Here is a 20,906-nt window from a genome sequence, read left to right on the forward strand (position 1 = left end):
ATGTTTGACCAAAAACAATGAATAAGGAAGTCAAAGAGGAGATTTTTTGAGTTGTGGTGTTGGAGAAGAGTACTGGCAATGCTATGGGCGGCCAAAACAAATCTGTCTTGAGAAAGTGCAGCCTGGGTGCTTCCTGGAAGCAAGGATGTTAGCAGTTTGTTCCACATACCTTAGGGATGTTGTCCACAGGCCCCTGTCCTTGGAAAAAGACATTGTGCTGGGCAAGATGAAAGGTCAAAGAAAGAGGGGAAGATCCCAAACAAGATAGAATGACATGGTGACCATAACAATGGCCTTGAGTGTTTCAGAAATCCTGAGGATGGTGCCGATAAGGCAAGGTCCAAATCTACTCTTCATAGGGTTCCAGTGGGACGCAGTTGACCGGAAGGTACCTAATAACAATAAAATCGTGTTGTAAATCCTAACCTCTATTCTTGTGGTTATAAATCCATTCAAGAAGAGATTGTCTTTGTTGGGTTAATGAAGCAGGATCAGTATCTCTCTTTCAAGATCTAGAAAGAGCAGATTAAACAAGATGCTGGACCTCATAGGCATCTCCAAGGTGCCAGGTCGCAGAAACTGGAGAAATAACGACCTTCTTCAGGAGCCAAGGGAGTGAGAAAGCCGCCTCCTAGAAACAGTGTCCTCAATTAAGAGGCTTCACTGCCTACACTGCGCGCTCTGGGGCCTTCTTGTTGTTGTAGGGCCTTGAGTCAAAATCAACTCGTAGCTGACTCTTCAGCAGGTTTTCAGAGGCAGTTCATCGCATGGGAGGAGATTGCCCATCCTTCTCCCAAGGAACTACACTTTTTCCTACTATTAACAATGTCCCTTGGTGACTTAGTGGTAAGGACTTGCACTGCCAATGCAAAGACACTTGGTTCTAATCTTCCAGCTGTTTTGTGGAAGAAAGATGAGCCGTCTTGTCCCAGGCTATTTGTTCCCTCTGAAAACCCACTGGAAAGTCAACTACTGCTTGGTTCTGACTGATTCTGACCAGATGGGACATAACAGCAGCAAACGGAAAGAGTAAAGGTTCATTTTGTTGCTGTGTCAGACCAGCACCAAACCAAGCAGTACAGCACAAACTGTATTGTTCTTCTCAAGTCTTCCTTGCTTCGCACCTACTGTAAATTCCTTGTGGTTGGAAGGCCCTTCCCAGCCCAGGTCTCTCTGAGCCTGCCCATGTGAGTAGCAGTGACATTGTAGCAGTTCTGAGCAGAAACTGTACAGCTCTGCATGTTTCTTCTTGACCGTCTTGTATTTCACACCATGGGAAAACATGGTGTTCTTTATACCTTTATTCCAGAATGGGAAGTGGAGGGCAGCCCCCCTGCCCCGCCCCCCACCCCCAGTCTAGAGCAGAGCTCCTCTAGACAACGGCAGGTGCATGAGGGAGAAAGAAATGGTTGCTGGTATTAATCCCTGGGATTGTGGACTTGTCTCTTATAGACACAATACAAAACAAACAAAGAAAGTAGATCTAGCCAGTCACCTTGTCTACATAGAAAAGTTGGAGGGAGTAAAGGACTGGAGAGTCAGTAGGGGAGAGAATTACTAAGATAACAGAGTTTGAGTTTGGTGGGCAGAAGGGGTGGTGAAGGAAAGATCCAATAAGGCCCTGAAAAGATGGGATAATAGTTGTTGTTGTTGTTGTTATGTGCCATCGAGTAGCCTGTGACTCATAGTGACCCTATGTTACACCAACCCTAAAAACTGCTCTATTTTGTGTCAATCTTATTGTCTCTGATACATCTACTCCCATTATGCCAGTCACTGAATCAATCCACCTCATAGAGGATCTTCCTCTCCTGCGCTGTCCCTCCACCCTCCCAAGCATGACATCCCTCTCCAAAGACTGGTCTCTCCCTGCAACATGTCCAAAGTATGTCAGATGAAGCTTCAGAATCCTTGCCTCCAATGAGAAGCCGGGTTTCACACTCTCTAGGACAAACCTGTTCTCTTAGCGGTCCATGGTATATCCAATAGTCTTCTCCAACATCACATCTCAAAGGCATCAATTCTCCTTCTATCAGCCCTAGTCATTGTCCAGCTCTCTGATGCATAGCAAGTAATTGCAAAGACTGAATCAGGCACACCTTAGTCTCCAGACTGACATCATTGTTCTTAAGTACTTTGAAGAGGTCTCTGACAGCAGACTTGCCCAATGCAATTCATCTCTTCATTTCCTGGCTGCTGGTACCAAGAGTGTCGATTGTGGAGCCAAGCAAACTAAATAGTAGGCATAGAATAATGGTGATTAATTTTATAAAACACAATATTCATGAGTGATCCTTTGAATGTGACCTGGTGACCTACTTTAAAGGTAGCCTTTGGAGAAAAAAAAATTATGGCACACAATTCACTGACACACATGAGGTTGTCATGCGTCAGAGCTGAACAACAGCAACTGCTTTTTAACACCTTGACCTTAAGTGGACCTGCTGTTTTTTCCTTAAACCATGCCTATGAATAATATAATATAATGATATAATGTGTGAAACACAATGTCTATGGCTGATGCACAATAAAAATATTGTATGAAAACCAATATGAAATAAAAATAAATTGGGGGTGGGTGGGAAAAGAAAGGAGTCAGGTGAATTGCTGCATTTGACTTGTGGCATTGGTGAAGAATATTGAACTTTCTGCAGAACGCCAGGAGAACAAACAGCAATTTTAGAGGAAATGAAACCAGAGCCTTGCTTAGAAGTGAGGATAATGAAATGTCACTGGTTCTGAACACTCATCAGAGAAGAAAAGACGTCAAGTTTGGTAAAATAGAGAGTCAGCATAAATGAGGGAAACCCTCAGTGAAATAATTAACACAGTAGCCACAGTAATGAACACAGACATCACAAAGACGACACCAGGCCAAGTGACATCTCATTCATTATAGACTGGGTCAGAATGTCGGGTCAGAACCAACTCGACAATAACTAACAAGAGCAAACGTTGTCCAGAGAGGAGCTGAAATGAGTAACAGAGGGAGATCCCAAACATATAATGCTGGCTTTCTCTGGGAAGTGCTACACTAGAGGCGGGCTCAGCCAAGGGGCGGCTTTGCCAAGATCTGGGACATTTATCTGTGATGACTGGGGTGCTACTGACATCTAGCTGATAGAGATCAGAGATGCTGCTAAATATCCTATGATGCACAGAACAGGCCTTCTCGTCCACTCATTTACCTGAGGACTCAGTGGCTATACTGTTATCTTTTAAGGGAATTTTCTTTTTAAAAAAAATAATATGCTGGGATAAAGCACTGCTTGTCCTAAAAGGGATCGTATCTAATGGGGCCATTTTACACACTCTATTAAGCAAATTAAGGAGAAAATTTAGGGCAGAGAGATTTTTCTGCCTGTGTCCAGCTGGCAGCAGTGAGAAGATCTCAATCTGAGGAATTCTGTCGCTGCCTCTTTATGCGGAGCTACCTTAATCACGCCCTTTGCTCTCATGGGCTTGTTCCTTGGTTTTTTTTGGGGGGTGCGTGTGTGTTTAAATCTATTTTTATTTTATATTGGTTTGCATGCAAAATTCATACACATTGTGTTTCATTCATATATATTGTGTTTCCCACATTCCTTCATTCAAGTTGTGCATGGTGTTTTAGAAAATTAATCACCATGATCTGTGCCTACTAATACCCTGTCTTCTCAGGTCCATACTGTCCTTGTTTTCTGCCAGCAGTGAGACTCCAGGGCCAGTGGAAGTTCCGTGGTAGAATTCTCACCTTTCACGTGGGAGACTCGGATTTGATTCCTGTCATAGACCCTCCAGTGCAAGCACAGCCCATCTGTTACTGGAGACTTACACGCTGCTTAATGCAGGAAGCTCTTGGGCTTAGTGGTTTGGAGCTGCGCTCCCAAGCCGAAGGCACAGGCTTCGAATCCACCAGTTGCTCTGTGGGAGAAAGATGGGCAGTCTCCTCCCATGTGATTTACTGGCCCCAGCTCAACGGTACATGACAACCACATGATACTGAGCTGTTACCACCAGAGCAGCCACACTAAGGGAAACTAGGAAGAAAGGCCTGGCAATCTACTTCCAGAAATCAGCCAATGAAAGCCCTCAGATCCCAATAGTCTGTTGTCCAGCTGGTCATGGGGGAGCCTCGCGGCTGGCAGTGTTTCCTTCCCTTGTGGGTGGGGGTGGCATGAGGAGGGCACTGACTTGTTGGCATCTAACAGCAACGACTCTCTCATGTTCTCTCACTGTGCAACTCCAACCAGTCTTGAAGCCCCCTGAAACTTGCTTGTCCCATCCTAGGACACTTCTTGGCTCTGAGCCCTGTCCGGAGGAACTGACCCCACTTGACCACACTTCTGGAGGGACTTTGAACATTTCTGCTTTCCTGGCCCGGAAGCTGCGCGCGGGATCGGGCGTTGAGTGCGCTAATCATTCTGTTCTGCCAGTACCCGAGTGCCACGGAGCCTCTCTTCATGCCTATTTAAAACCTCAGAGGAACTTTCAAGTGCGCTTTGATAAATCATAATAAGTGTTATTCTGGCCACTCCACATGCTACCTGCTCGCGCCCTCCCAGCTCCGGGCAGCTGCTCCCCATCACTGCACTTCGCCGGCGACAGTAATTCATTCCACTCAAGCTGACGAGCCGATTTCCCATTTATTTGCACATTATGAGCTCTGTCACTCCACTTACCCTCTAGACAGTAAATGGTTTGAAAAATGCAACTGTAACAAATATTGGAAGGAGGATGAGAGACAGGGGGGAAAGCAGGTGGCAGAGAGAAGGAGGGAAGGGGGCCTTTGAATTCAGAGTCCAAAAAAGCCAGCTAATGAATAAATGATGCTCTTCAATGATCTCAATCAGCAGCAACATCAGCAAAGCCACGGAACCCATGAGGCTCCCTAGAAAATAGAACGCATTCTCATACTCTCTGCTCCTAAGTTCTCTTTGAGCTGGGGGAGAAATCAGACCCGGTTCACAGAGAAGGTTCGCCTGGGAGAGCAATGGGCTGGGTTCACTCCTGGATCTGTAGTCATGACTCCACTATGAAGCCCCTCATCGCCTGATGCCTGGGGTGACTTCCACAGAGAAACAGAGGAAGCTCAGAGAGGATAGATTAAGTGATGTCAAGGCAGCCCCATGTGACAGAGTAGAATGATTCTCCAGGGTTTCCTTGGCTGTGAGTCTTTTTGGAAGAAAATTGGCAGATCTTTCTCCAGCAGAGCCACAGGGTGGGTTCAAACCTCTGACCATTTGGTTCACAGCCCAGAGCTTAGCCATTGCAGCAGTAGGCTTCCTTCTTGAGAAGGAAAAGCCTCTTTCCCCCTAGATTTCAGAGTTTAAACAAACCAGGATCTGAGTTTGAATCTTTTTAGCCCAGGGGAGGCTCAAAATACTGAGAGTCTACATGGCACCTTTAGGAGTATTATAAAAAGCCACTCCCGGGAAGCTATGGGGGCATAAGGGCATAGTGATGAAAAAAATTGCACTGCAACCAAAAATTACACAGTTCAAATCCCCAAGCTGCTCTGCAGGAGAAAGATGGGCAATCTTCTCTCCTGTGATTTCCTGCCTCTGAAAACTCGCTGACCCCGCTGTGGATCACTTCTGACTTGATGGTACACAACAACAACAACAACAACTTCTTGCCCTGAGTAATCACAACGTGCTTTATGGCGCATGACACCTCACGTGACAGAAAGATGCACCTTTTTCTGGACAGGTATGGGCTGAGATGTTCATTCTGGACTGGAATGGGCTGAGTGGAATTTAACACCTCTCAGGCCAGGCAAGATCATTCCTTGGAGACAGATATCATTCTTGGGAGGGTGGAGGGACAGCACAAGAGAGGAAGACCCTTGAAGAGATGCACTGATTCAGTGACTGGGGTACATGGGGGTTGGTGTATCAGAGACAGTAAGATTGGCACAGGATAGAGTAGGGTTTAGGGCTGTTTGTACATAGGGGGTCTATGAGTTGTGGGCAACTCAATGGCACATACCAACAACAATAACAACATGCCCCCAGCTAAGAGCTTTTGCGCCGTGCAGATCCTGCTCTACCATACACGGCAGCTAATGTGACAAGCTAGGAAGGTCCTTTCCTGCAAGAGATGAAGACAATTACCAGAATCTCCAGAAAGATGTTTGTTGTTGCTGTTGTTGTTGTTGCTAGGCTCTGTCAAAGCAAGTATGACTCAGAGTGGTATTGTGAACAATAGATCTGGACCCTGTCCTGTCCCGTGTCATCTTTATCATCTCTGACATACTTGAGCCCATTGCCACAGCCACTGCATCAATCCACCTCGGTGAGGATCAGCAAGTGTGGGGGGTTTAAGTGCCATCAAGTTGACCTCAACTCATAGTGACCCTAAGAATAACATGTCTGAAACTTGCCCTGTCCTGTGCCATCCGTCCTCGCCACCTCTGATATTCTCCAATCATTGTTGCAGTCACTGTGTCAATTCATCTTGTTGAGGGTCTTCCTCTTTCTTTGACCCTCCGCCTTTCCCCACATCCAAGGACTGACTGGTCCTTCCTGAAAACACACCCAACATCTGTGAGATGAAGTTTTATCATCCTTGCCTCTGGGGAGCACTCCCTCCCAAGTCAGACTTGTCTGTTCTTTCGTCAGTCCGTGGGATAGTCAGTACTCTTTTCCAACACCGTAAGTCAAAGACATCGATTCTTCTTTCATCTTTAGTCATTGTTCAACTTTCAGTTGCATCAGAAGTAATTGAAAAGACCATGGCTTGAATCAGACACATTCTAGTTTTGAAACTGGTATCTTTGCTTTTATAGCTCTTTGAAGAGGTCCTTAACAACAGATTTTCTCAGTACAATCTGCCATTTGATTTCTTCACTGTTGTTAGGTGTTGATTTTAGATCCAAACAAAATGAAATCATTGACAATGTCAGTCTTTTCTCCATTGTCATGATGTTGATTCAGTGGTGAGAATTTCTGTTTTCTTAAGAGGGTAGAAGGACAGTGCAAGAGAAGAAGATCCTCGATGAGATGGATTGACTCAGTGACGGGGGTTACAGGGGTAGGTGTGTCAGAGGCAATAAGGGTGGCACAGGATAGAGCAGAGTTCAGAGCTGTTGTACATAGGGTTGCTATGATTTGCAAACAACTCAACGACACATAACAACAACAACAACAATATCAAGATGTAGTTCATACAGAAGGCTATTGTCTTTGCTCTTCTGCAGCAAGTGTTTCAAGTGCTGATCACTTTAAGCAAGCAACGTTGTGACATATGTGTAATGCAGGTTGTTCATGAATCTTCCTCCAATCTTGATGCCATATTCTTCTTCATATTTTCTAGCTTCTCATGATTTATTCAGTGTACAGATTGAATAGATACAGAGATTTGAATAGATACGGAGATTTGAAACCATGTTTGTTGTGTTCTCTTGTTCTGCTTGGACAGACCAAGTCTCTTCTTGACCTAGGTATAGATTTCACATGAGCACAGTGAAATATTCTGGGTTCCCTTTCTTCTCAACGTTATTCATAATTTGTCATGATCTCCACAACCAAACATTTTTGCATAGTCAAGAAAACACATGTAAACATGATTCGAGTATGTTCTGCTTTCAGTCAAGATCCATCTGACATCAACAATCATTATTCTACAGGCTCTTCTGAATCCATCTTTAATTTCAGCCATTTCTCCCTTAAAGAACTATTCTAGATGTTTTTACTCCCAATTATTTTATCTTGTGATTAGCTATTGTGAAGGGTATTGGTTTTCTTTGCTCCGGCTCTGTATTCTTTTTGTCACTGTAGAGAAATCCAACTGATTTTTCTATGTTGATCTTGTATCCTGCTACTTTGCTGAATTGGTCAACTATGCCCAATAGTTTTCTTGCTGAGTCGTTGGGGTTGTCTAAGTATACTATCATATCATCTGCATTGAGAGATAATTTACTGTTCTAGATGTATTTAATAGTCTTCAGCTAGATTTTGCAAAACAAATTCATTCCATAGCTCCGTAATATCACAATCATGCTGCCAGAGAATTGATATTACATTTCAGAGGGAAACTGTGGCACTGAGAAGCAATGGTATTTTCCTAGGTCGCGCATGTGAGTAAAGGCAAAGCCATGGCCAGCCCACTTCGGTTCCTGATGCTTGCTCAGGCCAGTCTACCTTCCCCATGTGCCCTCAATGTGCCCTTTGTGGGCTAGTGCTATGTTGTTGTTGTTAGGTGCTATGAAGTTGAGTCCAGCTTGTAGGAGCCCCATGTGACTGAGTAGAACTGCCCACAGGGCTTTCTGGACTGTGATATTTAAGGAGTAGGTCACAAGATCATTCTGTTGAGACATCCGGTGGGCTCAAACTGTCCATCTTCTGGTTTGTGGGTTAAGTGCTTAGCTGTTATGCTACCATAGCTGCCTCACAGTTCTATAAGACACTCCTATTTTGTGTGACAGTGAACTTGTACATACTAATGATCACAAGCATGGCATAGGATCGGGCAACATTTTGGTCTGTTGTAAATAAGGACGCTGTGAACGGAAGTCAACAGTAACTCATAACTTTCAATGTGATTAAAGTGTCTGGTGGCAAGAAGCTGTGCTGCAATCCCAATGGCACACGGTTCAAATCCACCAGCTGCTCTGCAGAAGGATGGGCAGTCTTTGTCATGTGATTACCTGCTTCTGGAAACCTGCTGGAAAGTCAGCTATGGGTCACTTCTGACTTGAGGCTACACAACAACAACAAAGGGTCACATGAGTTTGGAACTAAAGTCTGAACTAAACCCAGTCAAGTAAGTTTGTTTGTTTGTTTTAACTTTAGGTTTTGGTATAAACTCATGTGACAACAAAAGGGCCAGCTTATGATGTGTCAAATACTCTCTGGCCCCCTCTCTCTCTTCCTGCCTACCCCAACCCCCCACTGCAATCAAGTTTGTTCTGACCTATAGCAGACCCTTCTAGCAGGTTTGCAAGGCTGTAACTTGCACAGGAGAATACTGCCCATCCTTCTCTATGGGGGAGGCTGGTGGATTCAAACTGCCAAAGAAACACAGCCTTTGGATTAGCCGTGCAACTCCTCATGGGCCATGCTCCCTTTCTGACTATGGAGCCCTGATACAGAAAGGCCACAGGTTGATGTATTTGGAATTATTGTCCCCTGAGAAGCAGCCCTCTACTTTTCAAGTAGCACAGTCCTTCCTACAAACTCAGGCCCACCTTGTCAGCTTCATCCTGGATCCGTAATGATGGTCAAGGATAAGATTCGTCCAACTGAGGAAAGGATGGTAGCTGCCGCTGGGAGCATGGGGAGCCTGGTATTGCAGGCAAGTGGAAAACAGAGCTGTGTGGGGTCCCACAGGAAAGCCTGGCTATGGAGTCAAGTTGAGACCAAGATCATGGTCACTCATCCCTTTTGTCCTGGCTCCATTTACACCACACTTCCACCACCCACTCATTGGTGGCTACTTCTGACTTTGCCTTTCAGCAGTTGTGGACTTTGAGTGACTTTGAGACTCTGCTTCCTCAGCTGGAAAATGGCATAATAGATGCACATTGCTAGGCATCCACAGAGTCCAGCCAACAGAGGACCCTGAGTGCCCAACGAACCCCACTGGTGTGTCCTGACAAACCAAAACAGATGTATCCTTGACTCCCCCAGTGGGTGCTTCAAAAGCAGTTTAATTGCACAGGATGAGTTTCCTCCTCACCATTTGTAGCCTCAAAGTCATTCCGTTCTATCCTTAAGCTGTGATTCTGATCGCACTTTCCTCTCCTCTCATTTCCCACTCATCCTTCATCTCCTTAACTTAAACCAGTCATGGTGAGTCACTCCCAAGTCCTCATCATCTTATGGGACAGTGAAGAACTTCCCCAGAGGTTCCCAACGCTGTGTGTCTTCATGGGAGCTGACCGCCACGCCCGTCTCCTGCAGACTCTGCTGTGTTGAGCCACTGACCTTTGCTTGACAGCCAAGAACTTGAACTCCTGCCATGAACTCCTTTTCCTCTACTTGCAGGCACACAAAACAAGAGCCCTGAATCTGAACAACTCAGGCGTACAGGGAATGGTGCTCTCCCCCATCTATGGTCAGCTAATTTCCCTTTCTTTTGTAATTGACTGTTTTATTTTAATTGTGATTTTAACAAAAGTTTACAGAAAAGTTAGATTTTCATTCATTCATTGTTGCACATTTAACCTGTCTCCCTTTCCCCTTCCTCCCTCAGTTCACTTTTTAAAAAATATTCATTCATTTTTGTACAATTACCTCCTTCCCCCGTCCCCAGTCCTCTTTGCAATGTACCATTTATTCCAGACTGTTGTCTTACATATAATGCCTAGTCGTATTTCCCTTTTAAACATTCTTTTCTTTATCTCTTCCAGGGCAATGTTTGTTATCTATTCACTCTTGTATTCAAGCGCCATTCCTCCCAAGGCAGGAGAGAGCTTCACCTTATCTATTGTAGAATCCTACCCACTTCTCCATGGCCAGATCAGAGTATGGTGGGTGTCCAAGGTATTAATCAGACAGGGTCAGCAGTCCCCAGAGGTCTTCAGTGAGGCTTTGTGTCAGACTATGTTGGTGACCTGACCTACAGTCTCCTGCTCTTTTATTCAAATTATTATCAAACCTGAAAATGTGAAATGCACACTAATAGTACCCAGATGCAGTCATGTAAGCCATAACTCACAGTGACTCTGTGGAAACCGATCTGAGCCTTGCTCCATCTCCACAATCTCTGATGTGATAGGCTAAGTCCATTGTTATAGTCACGTAGCATGACGCCTTTCCAAACAAAATGACTTTTCCCAAAGACTGGCCCCTCCTGACAACATGCCCAACGTATGTGAGATGAAGTTTCAGCATCCTTGCCTCTACAGAGCACCCTGCTTGCACGCCCTCCAGATAACTCTGCTTGTTCTCTTAGCAGCTCATGGGATATTAGTACTCTTCTCCAACACCACTTTCAAAGGCATCAGCTTCTTCTGTCATTCTTATTCACTGTCTGACTTTCAGACCCATAGAGGAAGCAGGTGAAAAGATTGTCGGCTGAATTAATTGGATACATGAAACGTTCCATATTTTTCGGAGACAGTGAGATTGGCACAGGACAGAGCAGAGTTTAGGGCTGTTGTACATAGGGTCGCTATGAGTCGCAAGCAGCTCGATGGCACATAATAACAACAAGACTAATTTGCCTGAATCAACAGGCATGTATTTTAGCATGCTGATTGCTAGCGCGGGTCCCTTCCATCATAACATCTATGTGGTAATAAATCTTGCTTGCAAATGTAAAAAAAAAAGTCCTGTCCGGCTGTCTTGTAGGTTCAGACTCAGGTGGGTTGTCCTAGGGCAAGTTATTGAAATAATTCTGAGCTCAGTTTCTGCTTAGGGGAAGGAAGCTACTCAGACCCAGCTCACGGGGTTCTGGCGGGATGACGGGTCTGAAGAATGGAGCTCACGCCATCAATTCGCTTCTGAGGTCTGTGTAATTTCACTCCTGCAGTTCCTCATCGTGGTGGCTGCCCTGCAATCAAGGGGAGGTGGCTGGAAGCTTCCCGGGGGTCACGCTTAGAGCCCTCTGCTGGGTCCACGTCTAGGGCCCAGGTTCTAAGGCCCACATGGGCCCATCTGGGAGGGCAGAGGTCTCCACACAGGGACTCGGTGCCCTTGTGATGGAGGCACAAGAGAGAAATTAATTCTCCCCATTCCAAACCCTCATTTCTATTACCTATTCATCAAAAATTGCCCGGCGTTTGTGCATTTTTCATTACAAGAGTCAACATTTGCCACGTTAATAAAGCACGGGGCTGCTTTTCTCCTCTCAGAAATAGAATATGTAACGACACAGCCCCTTTGATGTTTTTCAGCCAATACAATATGTATCTGAATGAGGATGAAAGCCATCCTGTTAGGACCTGACCGCTGAGGCACGCTGATGCAGAGGGACAGGGAGGGGTAGGCAAGTCAAGGCAGTGGGGTGGGGGAATGGTGAGGAAACGTCCCCACTTTCTGAAGTCTCCTTTCCACTCCAGCCCCAGAGAGATACTTCACTGGGGCAAGAGACTGTACAGGCAGCTTAAGTTTTTTGACGTCATTATTTACCACAGAAGGTTAAAGAATCTTCTGAGTTGTAGAATTAAGAGGTCAGCAGTTTGAATCCACTAGCTGGATAGGGTTTCCAACCCCATAGCCTATAGATATGATCTCTTTTGGTAGTAGTTTCCTTAACTAAACTCTAGAGTGTGGTAGCGTATGTCTTCTGCTACTAGTCTCAAGGCTGGCTGTTCGAAGCCACCAGGTGCTTTGTGGGAGAAAGTTGGAAAGTCTCCTCCTTTTTTTTTTGCTTGTTCTCTTAGCAGCTCATGAGATATTAGTAAGTACTCTTCCACTCTTCTCCAACACCACGATTCAAAGGCATCAGCTTCTTCTGTCATTCTTACTCACTGTCTGACTTTCAGACCCATTGAGGAAGCAGGTGAAAGATAGTGAATAGACAGGTTGAGTTAATTGGCTAAGTTAAGACTAATTTGCCTGAATCAACAGGCATGCATTTTAGGATGCTGATTCCTAAGGTGGACCCCTTCCATTATAACATCTGTGTGGTAATAAATCTTGCTTGCCAATGTAAAAAAGTCCTGTCGAGCTGTCTTGTAGGTTCAGAATCAGGTGAATTGTCCTGGGTCACTATGAGGCTGAATCAACTCAACAGCAGTAGGTTAAACACAGCAAAAGCTCAGGGCTTGGCACAGGGGCCCTGAGGTGGTGTCCAGGCCTATTTCCTGGACAGTGGGTGGTGAGCCAAGGTGTGTTCTAGGATCAAATCTGGTGTTTTAGAAAGACTGTAACCACAGGGAAGCTGTCCAATGAGGTGCATGAACTTCGTCCTCACTGATCGCCCGTGTGTGTGGAGCGATGCCACAACCTGCGTGCACTCTGCGTCAGGATCTGCCTCTAGGGAGAAGGAACCAGATAGTCATTATAAGCAGCGCATGTCTGCACCCCTGTGGTGGTTGTACTGGACAAATGCCTTGGGGAGATGAACTGGTGGGGCCTTTTCTATGTTGCTTCACCAACTTCACAGTCTAGCTGGGGAGAGGAGCCCACTGCACCCCATTCACAGCAGTAAATACGCAGCTTCCTTTCTACATCCAGAGAGGCCTCGCAGCTGTGACCTGGGTAGGTGGGCCAAAGCATGCAAGGACCCAAGCATTCCCGATCTCAAGCCACACCCTTGGTGCTCCCTACAATCTGACTCCTGAGGACGTCCTCCGATGAGTGATTTGGGAAGGAAAGTAACTTACGAGTTCTCTTCCTTTGCAAGTTTAATATGTCCTGTCTTTGAGGGAATGTCTGACCTCAAGAACATTTCAGAAACAGACTCCCCAGGCAGACCACCTTCACTCCTCGTGTCTTTAAAGAGCTTCTGGGGACAGACTGAAAAGAGAAGTCATCAGTTTCTGCCTTATCAATCTCCCAACTCTCCAGCTGCCCTCAGCCATTCATTCACTTCTCTCCTTCCTTCTGGATGCTGCAGCCGAGCACCATTGAGTAGATTTCAACTGAAATCCACCTTGTGTAATAGAGTGGATCTGCCCCGTTGTGTCTTCTAGGTTACAATTGTTAAAGGAGCAAGTGGCCAAGTCTCTCTCCCATGGAGCTTCTTGGTGCATTTGAACCATAGACCTTTTGCTTTGTAGTTGAGCAGTTAACTGTTGTGCTACCAGACCTGCTTTTGGATACACTCCTATACTGTTCCATGACAAAGCCCCGGGAAGCAGTCCTAGCTCTTCTGGGTGGGTGGTCTTGGCATGCCTTGTATCATTTCCATCTTCGATCCTCAGTGTCTTAACCTGTAAAATGGGGATAGCAATGGTGACTGTTCCACAGGACCGTTAAAAGTTGAGCAGGATGTATGATACACAGACATTACTCAGAAGTGATGGGCAATTGTTAAGGTCTCTATCTGGTCTCTTTTATCCTTTCTGCCATAGTATACCCTGCCTGGAGTATTCCAGGCATCTGGCCATAAGTGTAGTCAGAATATCCCAGGGCTGTAATATTTTACGATGTCCCCCTGACACAGACAGTCAGGTCAGCTCTGAGGTTCTGAGCTCCCCTGCAGACACTGCTCACCATGGGCTTGCTCCTCCAACAAGCCATTTTATCTGCCAGCTTAATCGTCATGCTCCTGCCTGATCCCCGAAGGCTCTGTGCAAAGGTTATTTACTTCTTCACTCTCCTATCAGGGTTTTTGCATTGGGAAAATCTGCTCTCAGGGATCTCTCTAGAGTACTAAAGAGCACTGAGGTCAGTTTAAAGAGTAAGGTTCTTTACTTACATGATCCAAGTCATGGCCTTCTCAGATTGCTTGTTGTGCATCTGAGAGTTGGACCCTGATGAAGGATGAAAGAAAAAGTATTGATCTCTTTGAGTGGTGGTGTTGGAGAAGAACACTGAATATTCCAAGAGAACAAACAGGTCTGTCTTGGAGAAAGTGAAACCTGGGTGCTCCTTGGAGGCAAGGATGGTGAGATATCATCTCCCATACTTTGGACATATTGTCAGGAAAAAGATGGATTGACACGGTTACTGGAACAATGTGCTCAAGTGTCTCAGAAATAATGAGGCTGGTACAGGAAAAGACAGAGTTCAGATCTGTTGTTCAGGGGCTATGGATTTTTAAGTGACGGTATGATATGAGCTGAATTTCTGTGAAGATCGGGAATGGGAATGTGTCTGAAGAGGGAACTGCTAAAGATAATTGGAGGAGTACAAGTACTCAGTGTGTGCTTTAGACTTGGAAGCTGGTGGGCAAAACGGAGAGGAGTGATGGATCTCAGAGCTATTCTGAAGAGAAGCAGCCCGGACAGGTTGTAATTGATTTTTGCAACTCTGCAATGTAGGTCAAATACCAGGTGTGATCATTAGCACTGTCATCTGCCCCTTTTTGCTGGCTGAAGGATGGACTCGCCTGGTGGCTGCTCAGTCCACAAAATCAGCTTTGCAGAAATTACCTCTCCAGTTCAAATCACTTTACAAAAGCCCAGGCTATAATTATCAAACTTCATAGCTGTGCAGCATCCATAAAGAGAGGTAATTTTAATATTTGGTTCAACTTCAAAGCAGTAACTTAGAATTATATATACCCCATTAAAATATAATGTTTTCCCCCCAAACTAATCAAATGGCTAAATCAATTGTTGGTGGATTGCCAGTGGCCTGAGGATCAATGGGAATAGAAAATGTATTCTATATTTTCCCTGTTACATAGAGTTAGAGAGCATATTTTATTAATGTTTATCCTTTGGAGACCAGATTTGTGCATTCGCTAAAATAAACACTACAATATTTAGGGCCTGGTTGGATGGAGAGTGCAGAAGTGTGAGGGCAAAGAAGAGAGAAGCAGCCGGTGCAGGGCCCTGTTTGCGTGGTGGGAAGCTCCCACGGCTGGAGTCCAGGGATCTCAGCCTCACATCTCCCACTTGTGTGCTTAACTACGTTGGATTACGTCTGTTCTCCCATTACTCTCCCTTTCTGTTTGATGAGGAATTGAAAAAAGATCCGTGAAGGCAAATAGATTTTATGCCAATTCAATTCAATTAGCAATCACCGCATAAAGACTTGGAAAGGACTTTGAAATTATGCCTGGATTCCAAAGAAGAGAGTGGTGCAATTGATTAGTAATGTCTGCCATGAGTAAGACTTAGTAATGTCTGCCATGGGTAAGGCATGGGGAGTCTTAAATGCCAGTTGTTTCCTGTCCTTGGACTAAAGGAATGGATTCTAAAGTTTTTTCTGTTAGCAGTCCATGGTATGTTAACTACCCTTCTCCAACACCACAACTCAATGACATCAATTCTTCTATCACCCTCAACTCTCTGATGCATAGCGAGTAATTGTGAAGACCATGGCGTTTATCAAGTACGCCTTAGTCTCCAAACTGATATCATTGTTCTTCAGTATTCTGGAGAGGTCCTGCCAGCAGATTTTCTCAATATAATTATAGACTGCTAAGAGAACAAACAAGTTTGTCCTGGAGAGGATGAAGTCAAGCTGTTTCTTGGAGTCAAAGACATTTAAGCTCCATCTCACATACTTTGGGCATATTGTCAGAAGGCCCAGTCCTTGTAGAAGGACATCATGCTTGGAAGGGTGGAGGGATAGCACAGGAGAGGAAGACCTTGGGTGAAGTGGATTGACACAGTGACTGGCGTAATGAAGGTAGGTGTATTAGAGACAGTGAAACTGGCTCAGGATAGGGCAGTGTTCAGAGCTATTGTACATAAGCCACTCAACAGCACACACCACCACCACCACCAAATGTCTCTCCAATTCTAACAAGTTGAATTTAAAGCTAAAATCTATTGCCTTTTAGAATAGACTCATAGCAGACCCTTCAGTGGGTTTTCAGAGACTCTAAATCAAACAGGAGGAGAAGGCTCATTTTTTAATTAAATTAATTTCTTTCTTTTTCATTTCAGTGAACATCTACAGAGATTTTGGAATTCCATTCATCCATTGTTGCACCCTTCTCCCCGAGAAGGCTCATTTTTATCCCATAGAGCAGTGGGTAAATTCAAACTGTCCACATTTGGGTTGGCGGCACAGCTCTACACCCACTGAGCTCGCTGGCTGACAAGTTGTTATGTGCTTTTGAGTCAAATGCCACTTAGAGTGACCCTACAAACAACAGATCTGAACCTTACCCTAGTCTGCCCCATCCTCAAGATCTCCGACAAGCTTGAGCTTGTTATAGTTATTGTGTCGGATCATCTTGTTGAGGGTCTTTTGGTCTTTCTCCGGCCCTCCACTTTTTTCAGCATGACGTCCTTTTCCAAGGACTGGCCCCTTCTGAGAACATGCCCAAACCACACCAAATGAAGTTTCGTCACCTTTGCCTCTAAGAAGCACTCTGGTTCAAGTCCTCTAAGACAAACTGGTTTGTTCTTGTCGTAGTCCCCTCACTATTCTTTACCAATACCACAATTCAAAGACATTGATCCTTCCACAGTCATGCTTACTATTTCCCAACTCCCACAGGCATAGAAAGCAATTGAAAATGCCATAACTTGAATCAGGGATGCCCTAAATTGGGATTATTTTTTCCTTAGCACTTTGGTGAGGTCTTTAACAGCAGGTTTCCCCCATGCAACACATCTTTTGGTTTTTTAACTAGTACCATCCAGGGTTCTTCACAATAGATGGAGGAAAGATTGAAAGGGTCAACAACTTTACTTTACTTGGATCCTCAATCAACAGCCTTGGTACCAGCAGTCAGAGAAACAGAACACATATTACACTTGGAAATCTATATTTAGGAACCTCTTCAAATTATTGAGGAGTGGTGATGTCAGTTTGATTTCTAAAGTGTGCCTTATCCAGGCCAGGGTCTTTCCAATCACTCACTATGCATCTGAGAGCTAGATCGTGAATAACAGAGGAATAATTGATTCTTTTGAGCTGTGATGTTGGAGAAAAGTGCTGAATAGCCTATGGAGTGCCAAAAGAACAAACTGATTTATCTTGGAGAAAATGTAAAAAATAAGTACTGCTTGGAGGCAAAAGATAAAAAAGCTTTGTCTCACATACTTTGGCCATGTTGCAAGGAGAGCCTGTTTCTTGGAGAAGGACAACATACTTGGAAAACTGGAGGGTCAGTGAAAGAGAAGACCCTTAACCAGATGGATTGATACAGTGACTCACACTGGGCTCACGAAGTGATTGGTGTCAGAAATTGTGAAGATGGCAGAGGATAGGACAGGTCTCAGATCTGTTGTCCATAGGGCCGCTATCGGTCTTACCTGACTCGCTGACACCTAACAACAAGAAAAACTATCAAGGGTGTTGATTATGGATCCTGGTAAAATGAAAGCTTTGACAACTTTATGTCTCCATCTATCCTGATATTGCCTATTTATCCAGTGGTGAGGGTTTTGGTTTTTCTTATTTTATTTTAATGTGTGTGTGTGTGTGTGTGTGTGTGTGTGTGTGTGTGCACCGTCAAATCAAATCTGACTGGTACAGGAGGAAATTGTTCCTCCTTCTCCAGCAGAGCATCTGGTGGATTTGAACCATGCACCTCTGGGATTGCAGTACACCTTCTTGCCACTAGGCCACCAGAGCTCACGAAGGGTTTTGTTGATGTAGAGATATAAATCATGCTAAATGCTAACATCTTTGATCTTCTTAAGTGATTCAAGTTTTCTTCACTTTCTGTGAGCAAGATTGTAGAATCTGCATAATGTAAGTTGTTGATGAGTCTTCCTTCCATCCTAATCCATTCTTCATATCATCTAGCTTTTCTAATTATTTATTTAGCATATATATTGTGTAGGTGTGGATAAAGTATACAATTCTGATGCACACCTAACAAGTTGAGTAAGGGTCTGTTACTCTGAGAGAGGTCTCTTTTGTGATTTTCAGGTTTTTTTCAGTCCCTCATCTTTTACTAAAATCTACACAGGAAATTAAAAGGCACATTGCCATGGGAAAGTCTGCTGTTAGGGACCTCTCCAAGGTGCTGAAGAGCAGTGGTGTCTCTCTGGAGACTAAGGTGCGTCTGATACAGGCCATGGTCTTCGCAATCACCTGTTATGCATCAGAGAGTTGGACAATGACCAAGGAGGATAGAAGGAGAATTGATGCCTTTGAGCTGTGGTGCTGAAGAAGAGTATTGAGAATACCATGGACTGCTAGGAAAACAAATAGATTTGTCCTGGAGAGGGTTAAACTGGGTGGCTCCTTGGAGGCAAGGATTCTGAGGCTCCGTCTAACTTACTTTGGACATGTAGTGAGGAGAGACCAGTCCTTAAAGAGGGACATCATGCTTGGGAGGGTGGAGGGACGGCGCAGGAGAGGAAGGCCCTCTATGAGGTGGATTGATTCAGTGACTGGGATAATTGGGATGGGAGTGTCAGAGACAGTGCGATTGGCACAGGACAGAGCAGAGTTTAGGGCTGTTGTACATAGGGTCGCTATGAGTCGCAGGTGACTCGACGGCACATAACAACAACAACATTGGCATACTCCGTAGGGAATTGTGCTACTAAAGATTACACCTCTCTGATCATTTGAGTCCACCAGGAGCTTCACAGGAGAGAGATGCGCAATCTTCTCCCACGTGATTAACAATCTCTGGTTGGACTTCTGTTCTCCAGAACCATGAAAGAACAAATTTCTGTTGCTCTATGCTGTCCAGTATTTTGTTACCAGAAACTAATGCACGAAGTATAGTCAGAGATTCAACCTTTGCTATCAGAAAACAGCAAGACCAATAGTCTAAATTGATTCTTCATCATGGAGAGAGGTCAACTTGGGCAACCAGCTGGATGATCAGCTCTGACTTGATGGCAACGACATAGAAGGAGAGAAAGACTTTGATTGGACTGGGGTCACTGAATATATATATATATATTCAGTGATGTTTACTGCGTACCTGGTATGGCTGATTCAAAAGTTTATAAGCCCTGGTTACAGGCTTGTGGGCTGTGGGGGGAACTATTCATTTTAAAGAGAGGTAGACAACCAACAGAAAGCATTAAGATGTCTCTCCCTGAAGCTTTCTTCCACACCAGGGAGATGATAATTAAGAGGATGGGTCACTCTCCTAATCTCTGGAGCCTCTCACTTCTCTTGGTGAGGCGTCATTTTCCCTTGGAAGATGGATTGTTGGCTTACAAGCAGGAGCAACGGAATTAGGGAGCAAAGAAATCAATTGCAAGGTAGTGGGGGAAACATCGCTGGATTTATGGGACGACTGGAGGAGTGGCTCAGGCCAGGCCAGCATTACAGGTTCAAGGTGCTGGCACTGGATGATTTTATGAAGACCCTTGAATGTTTCAATCAAGACTTGATATCCCAAAAGAGAAACAGTCTAGGTGACATACCTAGGTTACATAGCCTCTTCTTTTTAGGGTACTACAAAGGACCTTGATTTACAGATTTACACAGTGGAAAAGAGAATATTCTAAAAGAAAGAGAGTGAAGTTATCAAGAGAAAAGTGAACTGGATGTGGGGAGGTAAAATCCCAAAATCGTTTGGTGCAGCGGCCCTTCAACTTCTTCCACTTTGACGGCCAGTAGGAACATCATCTTTCCATAGGGAAGAATCAGTTCAGACAGCTGATCTTGCTATTTTCTGAAAGCAAAAGTTGAATCTCTGATCATGTCTCCTGTATTAGTTTATTGTGGATGCTGTAAAAAAAGACTAGATAGCTTTGAGTAACAGAAATTTGCTCTTTTGTAATTCTGGAGACCAGAAATCCAAAATCAATGTGCTAGCAAAGTAATACTTCCAGTTAAAGTTCTAGGGAAAAATATTACCTTAGTGTGGTCCCTCCTCACTTCTAATAAGTTGCTAGTACTCCTTGGTTTATAGCCACATCCCTCCAATGTCTACCTTCATGCTCATATTGCCTTTTATTTCGTTTAAGACATTTTCTATCTGTAGGTCAAGCTTTTTTTATTAACAGCTGCTTGTAGGTTGGAGTCTCTTATTTAAAACACCTTTGACCTGGAAGTTGGACTTTTTTGATCAAGAGTCATTTGCTGACTGGTGCCTCTTATTTAAACCAGCTGTGACATAAAAGTTGAGCCTTTGTGATCAACAGCCATTTGCTGGCTAGGGTCTCTTATTTAAACCAGCTATGACTCAGAAGTTGGGCCTTTTTGATCAACAACTGTTTGGACCCTTGGTCTTGCAGCTCTTGTATGAAGCAAAAGTATCAAAGATTCAGGAGAGACTTCTATGTGACCTTAATATCCACATCTGGGACATTACCCTCGTATGCCAGGTGTGAGTCTCAAACAGAACACTTCAATATCCTCCTGTCACATGTGGAGGCTTCAACTGGATCTGGTAACACAATACTCATATGCCTAATTTTCTTAGTAGTACAAGAATCATTTGTCAGTTTGTTGTATTGAGGGATTGAATTGTTCTAATGTGTACAG

The sequence above is a fragment of the Elephantulus edwardii genome, unplaced genomic scaffold (assembly GCF_000299155.1).
Source record: "Elephantulus edwardii isolate Elephantulus edwardi_28Jun2011 unplaced genomic scaffold, EleEdw1.0 scaffold00021, whole genome shotgun sequence".
In the NCBI taxonomy this organism is placed as follows: Eukaryota; Metazoa; Chordata; class Mammalia; order Macroscelidea; family Macroscelididae; genus Elephantulus; species Elephantulus edwardii.